The following is a 15,549-nucleotide window of genomic DNA, read 5'->3' on the forward strand; positions in this document are numbered from 1 at the left end:
CATACTCAATATACTCACAAGGAAGCTTCTTAGAAGAGTCAGAATAATTTCTTTGGCAAATCTGGATGTGATATATAAAGCATCTTGACCTGTGCTGTTGGATAGCATGGCACAATGGTGGCCGACAGATTCTGTTCTCTGGAACCATTTCATTTTGTGAAAATACAGTGGTGGCAGCCTATATATTGATCAAATTCATTATAACCTCTCCTCTTTTTTTGGTGTACTTTTTCTTTAGTCATTAACTTTGACCCATTATCGTAATCTAGGATTGTCAGTCAGCATTGACAAAATTGAATTAGCTGGACAAACAGTTGTCCACAGACACTGTCAATATGAGCTTCCTGTGGGAGTCAAGCCCTTTCTCCAGCCATTCTCCAGACCTGAAGGAGTGTCTCCAACCCCACCGTTTAGCCCAGATACTGAGATCCAGTGCCAAGGGCCTTCTGGCGGTTCCCTCATTGCGAGAAGTGAGGTTACAGGGAACCAGACAGAGGGCCTTCTCAGTAGTGGAACCCGCACTGTGGAACACCCTCCCTTCAGATGTGAAGGAAATAAGCAGCTATCCTATCTTTAAAAGACATCTGAAGGCAGCCCTGTTTAGGGAATTTTTAAAATATTTAATGCTGTATTGTTTTTAACACTTGATTGGGAGCCGCCCAGAGTGGCTGGGGAAACTCAGCCAAATGGGCAGGGTATAAATAATAAATTATTATAATATTATTATTATTCCTGTTCACATCATTGCTTGGCATTCTGCTGCCACGCGGTACATACCCAACATTATGGGGATCATGACTCCAGTCTCTGCATCTGCGGCAGCACCAGAGCAATATCCTGTATCTGCTTATATCACTAGTATGGTGCTGTATGCTTTGTTTCAGTGAAAATAGCCTTTATTATGCACATTCACATATATGAACAAGGCAAATATCATTGTCATAAAGGGTAAAGGGACCCCTGACTGTTAGGTCCAGTTGCAGACGACTCTGGGGTTGCGGTGCTCATCTCCCTTTACTGGCTGAGGGAGCCGGCGTACAGCTTCCGGGTCATGTGGCCAGCATGACCAAGCCACTTCTTGCGAACCAGAGCAGCGCACGGAAACACCATTTACTTTCCCGCCGGAGCGGTACCTATTTATCTACTTGCACTTTGACGTGCTTTCAAACTGCTAGGTTGGCAGGAGCAGGGACCAAGCAACGGGAGCTCACCCCGTCGTGGGGATTCGAACCACCGACCTTCTAATCGGCAAGTCCTAGGCTCTGTGGTTTAGACCATAGTGCCACTCGCGTCCCATCATTGTCATACTACAGCATATATAATAATTTCCACTTTCGGTGTTCAGAATACATACTGTATTTTAATACTGTGCCTTCAGGGCTAGAAACAGACTACCCTTGTAGGCATTGCTGGCATAGATAGAGGGATAATGATGGACCGTTACTGAAGTTTCTTCCCAGTAAACCACCAGTATGGCTCTGCATTGCTTGGGATCTCTGCTTCGCCCCCACTTACCTCATTCATTCATTCATTCGTTTAAAAGCAGATATTTCAAAAACACAAAACACCAAACAATTGTAATTCAATTGAGTGAGCATAAATGTAAAGATCCTGCTTACCATTTATGTGACATTTCACAGATCTCCATTTTTGCATTGCTGCATACAATAATAATATTAAGTCTTACTAACTATACTATCCCAGATTATGATAATGAGTCAAAGTTAATGACTGAAGAAAATACACCCCCCCCCCAAAGGAGGGACTATATTTTCACAAAATGAAATTGTTCCAGGGAGAACAACACAATCTAAACACACAGTAAAAGTATTTATAGTAATGGTGCAGAAACAAAGCATCTAAATTGAGGAACAAAACAAAAGCTCCAGTTTTCTCTGCAGCATTCAAAAACAGGCAAGTAAGGAATGAGAACTCTGCATGGTTAGATTTTAAATGTTGCTATTGTGGATGCATGCATTTTTTGCATCTAGATATATTTAAGGAAAGCAAAGGAATCCCGATCTTTTGTCTGTTTTTGTGTTGGGGATATATTCAATTTGTTACATTTGTTTATTATTAGTATATATTCCAGTAAGGTTGGAGATACTGCTATATAGGCTCCTCTGTAGGAATTCAAATTAGAACTGGACTGAACAGAAATAGAGACCATATTTTTGCAAGCAACTTTTGCAAGCAAGTTTGCAATTCAGAGAGCTTCAGCTCAGCTACCTGTGTGGTTTTGTGGCGTGCGTGTCAGACTAGAACAGTGGCAGCCCAAGTTCAAATCCCCACCCAGGTGATCTGGGTCCAGTCACTATCTTTCAGTTTTAGTCTTTAGGTTTGTTGGGCAGATAAACTGGAGGGGGGGATATAGGATGAGCTTCTTGGAGAAAAGAGGTGATCTAAATATTCAAATTCAGCTTTTTAAGTCTTGTCACTTATGTAGCCAAAATGGCAACAGTCACATGAACAGGGGGAGGTAATCCGTGTGACGGGGTGAGCTCCCATTTCTCTGTCCCAGCTCCTGCCAACCAAGCCGTTCGAAAGCACACCAGTGCAAATAGATAAATAGGTACCACTACGGTGAGAAGGTAAACGGCATTTCCGTGTGCTCTGTTTTCTGTCACGGTGTTCCCTTGTGCCAGAAGCAGTTTAGTCATGCTGGTCATGACCCGGAAAGCTGTCTGTGAACAAACACTGGCTCCCTCAACCTGAAAGCGAGATGAGCACTGCACCCCATAATCACCTTTGACTGGACTTAACCATCCAGGGGTCCTTTACCTTTTTTTATAGGACATAGTAGCTTGATTCTCAGTGGCTTCCATTGAGTTTTATGTGACAAAGGAAACAACCCAAAATCTGGGACACCATTGCGGGAGAACTCATCTGGTACACTCCATCCCTTTCACTTCCATTCAAACTTTTTAAAAGCTCACCTCTGCCATCTGAAGCCATTTGCTAATTCTTGTTGGCCCCTACTCAGAATGAAGTATGTGGTGTGGGGGCCCAGGGAAGGGACTTCTTTTGGTGGCTCCTTGCATACAGAACTCCTCCCCTACTGAGGTGCATTTGGCCCCATCTTTTCATAGTTTCAAGTGACTTGTTTAAGATATACCTGCTGGGAGCAGGAGAGACTTGAATAGATAAATTGATTTAGCCGCTGTTGCTATAAATTGCTACTTATGAGTTGTTCTGACCCATTGCTTTGTGTATTTATATATTGTTTCTATCTTGTTTTTGTTGTAAACCACCATGTGGTGTGCAATGGGCGGCATATAAATAATCTATAAAATAAATAAATAATAAAATTCAGGTGCTTTCAAGTGTTTGTACTGCAAAGAGCCAAGCAAACATAAGAACATGCATCCCACACTTTGCCACATAACAACAATGATGTGTGCTGCCATGCCCTAAACATTTAAATATAAAAATAGTAGAACAAAGCCTTTTGTGTTTCCTCTCAGTGTGATGCACTATTTCCGTAAAAAAAGAAAGGAAGCAAAATATGCTTGACATTTTCTGTGCTTGTTGCCATAATATTTAGGGAAGTTAACACATTCAGGCAGCTAAATCATCACATTCTGGGGTCATCAGGGATCTCTGTCCCTTATTACCTCCTCTCTTTGCTCCAATTCTGGTGCCTTGGCTTCAGGTGATAAGAAGCAATGATCCGTAGTGATTTGTTTCATAATGATTTATTCTATAGCCGTTCCACGCCTCCAAGTTATGAAGTGACAAGTGCAAATCACCCTTCATAGCCCCTTTCCTTTCTCCATATTTCTCAAAGCCATTAGAAGACCCTCTGATGCATTTTCACATTTTCAGGATCTCTTTACAGAAGCAATAAGAACTCTTCTGTCTCTTGCCTTATGAAATTCATACAAGGATCGCAGCTGCATCCAAACAGAATAGACCCATTTATCTATATTCCACAGTCAATCATCCACTGCACCCAGAAAAGATGCATGTGGAATGGGTGATTTTCACTCAACCTATGCGAAAATTATATTGGTTCTAATCCATTAAGGCCATGCATTCTCCCTTTGCTCATCACTCTAATGTCATGGGAAGCAGTAGGAACTGTTACACTATCTCTGACACAGTGGAGACAAGGTGGTGTAGACAACTCGCAGAAGATGTCGCTCCAAAAGACATGGCAGATTTCAGAAGTGTGCATATGTCTTTGAATAATTTAGTTTCCCACCCAGACCTTTTGAAGTAGTCTATATACATAGCCCGTGTACAGTTGGCCTACAGACTGCACATGCAGGCAAACCCCCTCCCCGACCTTCCTTTCTTCTTTTTGGCCGAATAGTCAGACCACATTCCATGTCCCCTGAGGATGCCCATTCCTTATTGGGCTGTTCTGGGGGAGGTTTTTTGTGGGGGTTAGGAGTTGAGTGGACACTCTAGTGTCCAGTTTCAACTCCCTTCAAATCTTGGGATTTCTCTATTGATTTCTATAGACAGCTCTAATTCCTGTCACTGGGGAAATACTTGTAAGTATGAACCAAGAAATAGCCAATAAAAATAATCATGTATGGTTCTCTCCAGACTTTTCATATATATCTGTGTCTCTTCTTCCATCCCTCTTTTCCAGCCACTCTATTCCATTCCCACTTCTATCAAGTTTTCAGGTACCCCCCTTTCTTTTCATTCAACAGCCAGCATCTTTGGGCACTGAGCACTCTTCCAATAGAATCATAGAATTGTAGAGTTGGAAGGGATCATAAGGATCAACTAGTCCAACTCTCTGTAATGCTGGAATCTTTTGCTTAACGTGGGGCTCAACAACCATGAGCTTAAAAGTGTCATGCTCTGAGTTGGACTGCTTCCCCCATATATATATATATATATATATATATGCAGGTTAACCTGCATTCCTGTACCCGTGAAAATCTACGAAAGCATATATATATATATATATATATATATATATATATATATATATATATATGCTTTCGTAGATTTTCACGGGTACAGGAATGCAGGTTTTGGTGTCCTCGGGTGTCTTCCCGTGTAAAAGTTGGGGTGTCTAGGCGACGTTTCGACGAGGTCTCACTCGTCATCTTCAGGCTGGTGCTTTCGGCTTCTTGTTACTGGAACAGAGCAGGATCTCAGTGTTTGAGTTCCTATAAATACTGTTGAGGGGGTGTGGTGTATAGCCTCCAATGTTCTGGGCAGAGAGGAAGTTCCCAGGCTAGTGTGCCTTTTCTTCTTTTGTTCCTTAATTACTTGAGGGATATCTTGAGTGATTTCTTGAGTGATATCCTGAGTACCACTTAGGTACTCACCTAATGACCCACCTAAGTGGTACTCAGGATATCACTCAAGAAATCACTCAAGATATCCCTCAAGTAATTAAGGAACAAAAGAAGAAAAGGCACACTAGCCTGGGAACTTCCTCTCTGCCCAGAACATTGGAGGCTATACACCACACCCCCTCAACAGTATTTATAGGAACTCAAACACTGAGATCCTGCTCTGTTCCAGTAACAAGAAGCCGAAAGCACCAGCCTGAAGATGACGAGTGAGACCTCGTCGAAACGTCGCCTAGACACCCCAACTTTTACACGGGAAGACACCCGAGGACACCAAAACCTGCATATATATATATATATATATATATATATATATATATATATATATAATACCTCTGCAAACCAGGGGTTGCCCTGCTGGGCTTTGTGTCTTGCTGGTCTTGGAGCACATAGAATGTTGGGAGTGGAACACAAATACACCAATCTTGATTAAGTTAGTTGTGCTCATTGCACTGTTTCACCGAGAGTGGAGGAGTGTAGGTTGGCTGAAGAGCAACTTTGGAAGGCTCCATGTCAGCAATGTGAAGGATCTGAAGCCTGGTCCCGGGGTGGTTTACTAATCTAGGGCAGGCTTAGAGACAGCCAAGAGGCAAGCAAGAATGATCCTGGGAAAGCCTGCTGGGTGAGACACAGCAGTTGGCTCATCTGAGCTTGCTTCCAGATAACAACACTTTCTCTCCAGTTTTGTTGGTATATTAGTGATTAGATCAGGTGTGGGAACTTTGTCAACCAAAGGCCCAGTGGTATATTTATAGCATCTGCCACCCCAGGGCAAAAAAGTTTTGCCCTCCCCAAATAATAATAATAATAGTAGTAGTAGTAGTAGTAGTAGTAGTAGTAGTACATATGAGTACAGGGCACTGCAATCATATAACTTACATACCTGGAAGCAGTAAGCCCCTTTTAGCTTTGTGGGGTTTTACTTCTGAGTAAATGCATATAGGATTATGCAGGATGCTCTGCGCCAAATGTATGAATTATAATCCCACCATGCCAGCTAATGGGGAAAAGAGAGAGGGTGAGACACACCCGCAATGGTGCAGTGGACAAAAAAGCTCTTTTTAGCAAGCACTACTCTTGCGGCAGGGATGCGGGTGGTGCTGTGGGTTAAACCACAGAGCCTAGGACTTGCTGATCAGAAGGTCGGCGGTTCGAATCCTCACGATCGGATGAGCTCCCGTTGCTCGGTCCCTGCTCCTGACAACCTAGCAGTTTGAAAGCACCTCAAAGTGCAAGTAGATAAATAGGTATCGCTCCGGCGGGAAAGTAAACGGCGTTTCCATGCACTGCTTTGGTTCGCCAGAAGCGGTTTAGTCATGCTGGCCACATGACCTGGAAGCTGTACGCCGGCTCCCTCGGCCAATAAAGCGAGATGAGCACCACAAGCCCAGAAACGGTCACGACTGGACCTAATGGTCAGGGGTCCCTTTACCTTACCTTACTCTTGCAGCAAGGTTTTACAGCAAGGGGGAGTGATAGACAAGTGGCAAGGAGAGCAGCAGAGGGGTGCAAGCAAAAGAAGGGTGTTTGCTTGTTGGATGCAGAATGTACTGAAAGCAATCAGTGTTCTGAGTGCGACCCCCTCCCACCTCTTCCCGCCTTCTCACTTTCTCCGTGAGAGAGGCTGTTCTGGAGTTGGCCTCCCAGGCTTATTACCTTTGTGTGTCCTTATGATTGCTGTGGCTCTGATGATTACAAAGACTTTGCAAGTCTTCTTTCCTCCAAACGGAAGCTGGTCCTGTAGGCTCCTCTATATTTTCTGCGTCTTATAGAGCAAACCAAAACTGGAGCAAAATGATTTGTTTATAGGAATGAAGAAACGCATCAAGTTACTGAGAAATGGTTTTTTAACATTCAACTTCCATCTGCGGTTGTGTAATAAACTATAGATGCACAGATAATGGCAGAGTGCTGAAAGCACCTGTCTTCCAAGTAAAGATAGCATTACTGTCTGAAAATGGCAAGCAGTTGTTCCCTAAAGGCAGCAGTTAATTTAATATTTGAATTGCATTCAGTGTTAATACAATTCGGTGAGCATCCTAAGTATGAGATCATGACAGGAGACATTTTCATCTCCTATCTTGTGAGAGGTCTCAACTACAACTCGCTGAAGTAATATTTTGCTGAGCACCAGCGTAGCATAACACTGTTGTCGCAACTCAAGAACTGTAATTTTCCAATCTCGGTGTACAAAAAAATAATAATTACAAGGCAGTTAGAAGTAGGGCTGAGCTCAAAGGGGCCATTTTTCACAAAACGTATTCAGCAGCATCAAAAAACAGCACCCTCCCTCAGGCAGCTTTTCAGGAATTGCATTGGAAAATGAGCAAAAGCGTTCACCCGTGCATAATGAAAGCAATTGGATTGGCTGAGCTCATCCATATAATCGATGTAGGAAGAACTGCCCTCACTCTTAATTCACTTCACTTGTCCACAGTGAAATAGCACCATGACATCATCCCATTCATTCATTTGGCTGGGATGACAGTGGGGGAGGGAGAAGATGAAGTCATTTGAAGGGGGAAATTTTGCCTTTGGAACTGCAGAGAGGGGAGACAGTGACAGTGGATACCAGCAAATAAGTGGTTAAAAAACCTGGCAAACCTTCAGCAAAGCCCTAGTTTGAACGTTGCATTACAGATTATACTATTTAGCATATAAAAAACGCTGTAGTAAGTCACTGTTTGAGTTTATTACCTAAGAGAAGCTTTAACTGAACTTTTTCAATCCGTAAAAATATATTGGTAATAGGTTTATCTAACACTAATATCTTGCTTTGGCCTTTTAAGCTTTAACAAAGTTCCTTGGAGCTAAGTTTGAAACAATGATAAGCTTGAGCAGAGCAAAATCACATAATAATAATAATAATAATAATAATAATAATAATAATTTGCCACTCTGGGCAGCTCCCAACATAATTTTAAAAACACGATAAAACATCAAACATGAAAAACTTCCCTTAACAGGATTGCCTTCAGATATCTTCTAAAAGTCAGATAGTTGTTAATTTCCTTGACATCTAATGGGAGGGTGCCACCACCGAGAAGGCCCTCTGCCTGGTTCCCTGCAAGCTTACTTCTCGCAGTGAGGGAACCACCAGAAGGCTTTGCTTTTTCCTTTTGCCTGGTATACAGAGCACATTCACCAAACGATGGCGTACCAGGATGTATTCATAAATAGTTGCAAATGAGGAGCTTACAGCCACTTTGCTCTTCCCCAGTATTTTTTTACTCCAGCACTCCACTGAGCTAAACCAAGGTTTGACTTAACATGTCATTTGAACCCAGACTCGTGGTTATGCACCATGGGTTGTAGCCAAGGTTTATTCTTAGCTACCATGGGCCCATGCTCAGATATTACACTATAACCAAACCTTGGCTTAGCACAGGTGAACACAGAAGTAAAAAGTATTGGAGTGGAGCAAGAGGAGCCCACATATTTGCATGGTCCTGATAAACCATAGTTTGACTTGCCATGTTGTGCAACCAGACCATTAGTGTTGATTATTTATGTTATTGGGCTATGGTTCCCGAGATTTGAACTCAGTATTTGTTTCTTTGCTTCATTTAACTTCCTTAAAGGCAAAAGCCTCTCTGACAGGCTAGGAAGCACCACTCCAGCTACAAACTTTAAAAATGAGGCTGAAAGTCTCTCGGTAAAATGGCATTATGTAATCACCCCTCTCTCTTTTTGTAATTATTTATGTATATTTTTGGCTTTGTAACATAGTGATCATTACTAACAAACCAAAAGGTACAGTAGCATAACAAAGCAAATAAATAATAAGGAAAGGAAATGGTGGCACACAAATGTAAATGAAGACATCCATATTTCCTGAGCTGGCATGGGTGGTGAATGTTGGGCATCCAGTTCTGAAGCATAGGAAATAAAATCCCACTAGGTTACATAAAAGCATTCTGGATCGTCCACCCCCCACCCCTGAAAACACACAGTTTATGTGTGATTTTTTTCCCACAACAGCCAAAGTCCACAAGTTCTTATACCATAAAAATGTAGTTTTTTCAAGGTTTTCCATTGGTGGACTATTGAAATCCTATCCACAACCAGCATTTGTGTCTAAAAGTTTCCATGGCAGCTTTCGTGTTGTCAATCCACATACTCAGTAATGATAGCTGTGGGAGGTGGCCTGAACAAGTAATTTAATATTTTAGATACTTATTTATATACTGGGGACCGAAATAATGTAACATTAGTTCCAGAGATAGCACGAGGGGGAAAATGGCTACCCTCATGTGAAGGAAGTCATATTTTTATCCACACTGCCCTGAGCTTCCGGATGCTTTTGGTATATCTGGCTATGAAAATAAAAATGATTAACACCCTCAAAAGGAAGTGCTTATCAGCGAGTGGTGCAATGGCTCAGTACTAAAGGGTACTTAAAGGTGAAAAGAGAATTCTCTGTAAGAAGCCATAGCTAGTTTAGACAGCCTGTGGAAATCTGCATTTTCACAGCTCTTGCAACACTGCTTACAGACAGATAAGTAAAGCCAACAGGAGCATTAGCTGTCCAGAATGGAGCCAAGATGCTTTTTACTATATCTAACAGGAATAAAGAATTAATACCACAATAAATGAAGCACATATTCATTACAGTTATATCTCTCCTAGGGCACCCAACCCAGTGCTTTTGCCCAAGGAAAAACCCAAGATATTGTCACTGTCCATTTGTCTACAGGATGTGTAATAAGTTGAGAAATGGAAATATTTTCTCCTGTTTTTGTGCTCCTGTTTCTTTTGAGTTAAAAAGAAAAGGTATTTGCTTCATAGCAAATACTAAATCATTCTCGAAAAAGTGCAGAAGCAGAGAAAGCCTAATTCCTGATTATTAAGCATTCTCTCTCTTTGTCGACTTTTCATTATCATATCGCAGAAAGGGTTTGTAAATTCCAAAAGGAGTTCATCTTATTACTTATCTACTTTATATTAGCAACCACCACCATGCCAACATTCATGTTTTTGTTTTTAATCCCGAAAGGATACACTGGAGCCTTGAAAATCATAAGATTCAATTTTTTTTAAGGTTTTGCATAAACCTACACAGACTGAGAATTCTGGTTTAACCATGGGTGATATCCAGTGTTAGATACTCGGAACACACCCATTGAAAACAATGGACTTATAAAATCTTGCTCAATAGGTTTGCTCTGAGTCTGACATAGTTTGGATAACACCCTGTATGCATTACAATATTCAGTTATGAAAAAGAAATACAGTGGTACCTCGGGTTACAGATGCTTCAGGTTACAGACTCCGCTAACCCAGAAATAGTACCTCGGTTTAAGAACTTTGCTTCAGGATGAGAACAGAAATCGTGTGGTGGCAGCGTGGCGGCAGCGGGAGGCCCCATTAGCTAAAATGGTGCTTCAGGTTAAGAACAGTTTCAGGTTAAAAACGAACCTCCAGAACAAATTAGGTTCTTAACCCGAGGTACCACTGTATTCATATATATTTCTCCCCCTTCTTACTAGTAAGAAAATACATTTCCATTGCTCCTCTTAACTGTTTAGGGATGCTTTTAATGCTTGAAGTTTTAATTCTGTTTTTAGTCCTCTGTTGGGAGCCTCTTAGAGTGGCTGGGGAAACCTGGCCAGATGGGCGGGGTATAAATAATAAAATTATTTTATTCATACATACATACATACATACATACATACACACACACACTTGCTGATTTCTCATAGAACTGTGTAAATGGATTCCGTGTTTGACATACTATGTCAATTATATACGTTCAAAATACTCAAGACACTTTTACTTATGGGAGCAACTGAAATACATTTTAGAGCTGTAGCATAAAAGTCAGTATCCAACAATGACCATAATCTTTGCTTCTAAATATAACATCAGTCAGAAAATATTGTAAACTCGGTGCCAGGAATCTCCTTCCAGTGTCATATTGGTACCTTGAGATTTTCAATATTTTATTTCCTTATAATGGTTTACAAGTGGGACCTACAGAAAAGCATGACAAAGTGGAATGTTTCAGTTCAGGATTCCAGCCTGTCAGCCACAGACTCTTCCTACAATTTTATTTTATTTTATTTAACAAAATTTGTAACCCATTTAACTGTGTATAACATTTCGAAACAGTTTACGAAGTGTATAAAATATACATTAAGATTGTCAGTAAAAAAATAATAAAAAGCAAGATGAATAAAAAGCACATTCTCCCTTGCTTTCCAATCCAGCTTTCTACCAGTCAGCCAACATTCAGTGGTCATATTGAACATGCTCAGACATAACTGGAAACAGAACGTAATATACTTTGGCATCCCAATGTACAAAGTTATATATAGATGTCATTTTGCACAGGATGACAAGTGCTGACATAACAGAAACAGCATGTGGTATAAGGCAACTGTGGCATCTGCCTGTCCTTTTGGGCTATGCACCAGTTTTACTACAAGGGAAGTTGTTGCATGTGTGCTCTGTAAACGTTCCTTAAAATAACATTTTCTGAAAGGGTTTTTCATGATTTTCAAACAATACTGTCTGGAATTTGAAGGTTGGCCCCAGCTAGTGATGGGCAAAATGCTCACTTCTCCTTGAAATTTGCTCTTTTTTTACAGTTCAATAAATTGAAGCAGGGGGGCATTGAAAACTGCAACTCCCTTCTTTTGTAGCAGCGAAGGACACTTGAATCATGCATTCAGGATGCAGTCTGTAAGGACTGCCCAGCCATCTCCACTGCCATTTCCCCTTCACCACCATGAGCAAACTTGGTTGGGAGCAGGAGGCAACGGGTTGGCTGAATGAATCCATTATGAGTCAGAGCCAAACACCACATTTTCAAACTGCCCTAATTATATACTGCTGACCTTAGTAGTTCAAACCACCAATGCATGCTGCAAAGATGGGACTCATTTCTCTTCCTATTCAGGGGTTGGTATGAATGGGAAAGCATCAATTCCTTTAGCTTAAAGTAATAACACAACAGCAACAACAATCTGATACGGCAGTCGCCAGCATTTTACTGCCACTGGCCACATTTGGAATTTTTGCGAAAGTGCTGCAAGTGCCACTCTCAAAATGGCTGCCATGGGGACATAACATGTCACAAAATGTTGCTGTGGGAGATGGCATTTCACAGAATGGCTGCCATGGAAGCATAACGTAACACCAAATGGCAGCTCATTTCTGACAATACACAGGGATCATGTCATGTGTTTCCATGTGAAAAGGAATCATGTTCATGCTTCATTTTACTAGAATTGAGAAATAAGCCTGTGGACAATAAACATTATGAATTTCATTCTAGTCCACTCAGTGTTAGTCAAAAGCAGAATGGCAGAATCTAAACTGTTCCTGCAGACTCAGAGAAACCCAGCATGTTCAAAAAGTGTAGGTATTTGTAATGTGGGGAGTACTTGGGGTAGCAAACCAGCATACACTAATTAGGTAATGTGACATAAAAGCTGGCTTGAAATAGTTGTGCAACTCAGCCTTTCTGAGGCATTCTCGTGCTCCTGGGATTAAAATGCCGCACTTCTTCATTAGCTAAGATGAAAGCTTAAATAGTCTCCTATCTTAGCTGAGGCTAAAGCAATTACATTTGTGTTTTAGCCTTGTGCATAGTCATAGATCTTCTGTTCTGAAGCCAAAAGTTCTACCTCATTGAATGCAATAATTTGTATTTAATCATTTATATGTTGGCAATTTGGATGACCTTTTCATAGCTGTCAACTTTTCCCTTTTCTTGCAAGGAATCCTATTCAGAATAAGGGAATTTCCCTTAAAAAAGGGGAAATGTTGGCAGCTATGCCTTTTCAGTAGGAAAAATGCTTGTCAACAATAAAAGACAGAAAAAGAATAACTGCTAGGGTCCTCATGTAAAAAAATGGTAATCTAGAAACAAAAAGTAAAAGCTAAAATGCCATCCTACTATTTATGAATGTAACAAAGTATTTGTCAGTATTCCAGGTCATATTTTCATTTCAGTTGTGATCAGTGTGGTGTAGTGGTTAGAGTGTTGGACTATGATCTGGGACATTCCTGTTCAAATCCTGGCTGAGCCATGAAGCTCACAGGCTACAAAGAGGGTCCTTAACAAAATATTCCAACTTTGGTTTCATATGGAAGAGTAACATAGATATAAATACATTTTTTAAAAAACTAAAATAAAATTTTACTGTGTTTCTCCAGACTCTTAACAGGCATGTTCCTGTTTATGCCTCCAGCAAGTCTGAAAAAGGCAGCAGGGATAGCCAACATGGTGCTCTTCAGCTGCTCTTCAGTTATAGTTCCCATCCACATCAGAAGGACCCCATGTTGGTTATCGCTGATATAAAGAGTAGAAGAAGTATGGAAAATAGGAAAAGGAATACTGTAGTTGTTGCTTTCCCTTTTACTTCTTCTGAAACAACCCTATTAAGGTGGGGGTTTTTAATGGTAAAGGACCCCTGCTCTTCGGCTTGTCAATCAATTGGAAACATCCCTATATATTGCAGGGAAAAGATAGAGGTGGGTTTTTTTTTAACCTTATAGTGTGCATCCCTCCAACCCTAATCTCCCTTTAAGAATATTTACTATAAGCCAATTCCATTTCTCTCCCTGCCTCTTTTTTGTTTTTCCTCAACCAACAACCTAACACCTATTTAAACATAGATATCGCTATACAGAAAATGGTTTGTGCAGTTGTCTTCTCATATGCTATTAAAACTCAGTCTGAATTGCTAGCGCATATGTCAACATGGGAAGTAGCACATAAAATTAAGATAACTTTCATAATGCGGTGCATCGGATGATTGTTAATGTAAACATATAGCTTGCAACAAAACTTGTCTTCCTAAGTGCAATTAGAATGTGTTCGGGGATAGACATTATTAGTATATAGACTCTGCTAAATCTTAATAGGGCCATTAACTTAATGAAAGCAAGAAAAAGTGTATGTCACCATAACTTCGTAATGAACCAATTCTTTTCTTCCTTGTTAAAAAGAATCTACAGAAAATAAAAGAACATACAAAAAGGAGATGAACATTAATCATCTGGTTTAGTTCCCTAATACAGTAAAGAAAGCCAGTACTTAAGACAATGGCATGGTAAATTAGAGAGAATATATTGTTATTCTGTACAACAGGCCCTTACAAATGTTGAGTAGCATTATGTCATTATAATCACCATAATAGTTATTATTAGCTTTTAAACTGAACATTTTGTCAAAGAAAAAGTCCAATAAAAAGTATAATTCCAAATGAGAAAAGGTGACATCTGGCACACTAGTGAAATCGTTTTGGCTTTGAGAAGTGTATCTGTGCAGCCCAAATCAAGCTGACAGAGAATGACATCACTTGTATGAACAGAAAACATTCAGACAGTGCTAGGTAGCAGAGGTGCAAGTGACCAGCAGTTAAGGCAAAATTGGATTGATGCTAGATGTTAAAGGTCATGTGTGATTACTACCAAAAATGATAACCCTGCAGCTCCTCCTGATAACCACCTCCCATCTTGCCGCAAGTATTCTGCACCATCTGAAGTTTCTAAGCACTTCTCAAAGGCAGCCCCACACAGAGTGCATTGCAGTAACACAATCGAGATGTGAGTTGGACATGACAACCACTCACTAAATACACCCACAAGAACAGACCTTTCTGTTGTGGTTCCCCATTTGTGGAATGTTCTCACCATAGAGTCTCACCTAGCACCATCACCTTTCGGTTCCAGGCAAAAACTTTCCTCTATAACCAGGCCTTGGGCTTTATGGCCTTTTTGAAGTGGGCCAGGTGTTTTTAATGTACTGGGATAGTTTCCTTCCCTTGGTTTTAATGTATCCGGGTTTGGTTGTAAGTCACTTTAGGTTGCCTTGAGCAAGATAAAGCGACTAACAAGTTTTAGTGTTATAATACATGAATTACTTTCACAGAATTCAGTTTGCAATATCTTAGGTCTAAGCAGTTGTCCATTGTGGTGCTGTGCCTCAAAACTCTCCTCCAAATGAACTCTGACTATTCCCCTTTCCCTGCTTTTTCCACTGGTGACTTAAAGCATTTGAATATTATGTTGTATTGTGGTATACTGGGGTGGGGAGTATATTTGTTCTATCTGCTGGTTGTGTGGTGCAATTGAAACCATGGTTACTCAGAAGTCAGCAACATGGAGCTCATTAGGCCTTACTTCATTGTGCACTAGTCTTTAAAGCTGACTTGATTTCACTGTTGCTTTTAGCTCAACGTTTCATTTTGAACACTCCAACATTGGGGCCAGAATA

At 40.7% G+C, this 15,549-nt stretch overlaps 1 protein-coding gene across 2 annotated transcripts in view; it reads left to right on the plus strand.

Moving 5' to 3' along the window:
- The window catches only part of KCNJ3 (potassium inwardly rectifying channel subfamily J member 3), a 116,044-nt gene that overhangs the window by 86,006 nt on the left and 14,489 nt on the right, over nt 1-15,549 (plus strand). The window lies entirely within an intron of this gene.

This window comes from Podarcis melisellensis, assembly GCF_964234715.1.
Source record: "Podarcis melisellensis genome assembly, chromosome: 1".
Lineage (NCBI taxonomy): Eukaryota > Metazoa > Chordata > Lepidosauria > Squamata > Lacertidae > Podarcis > Podarcis melisellensis.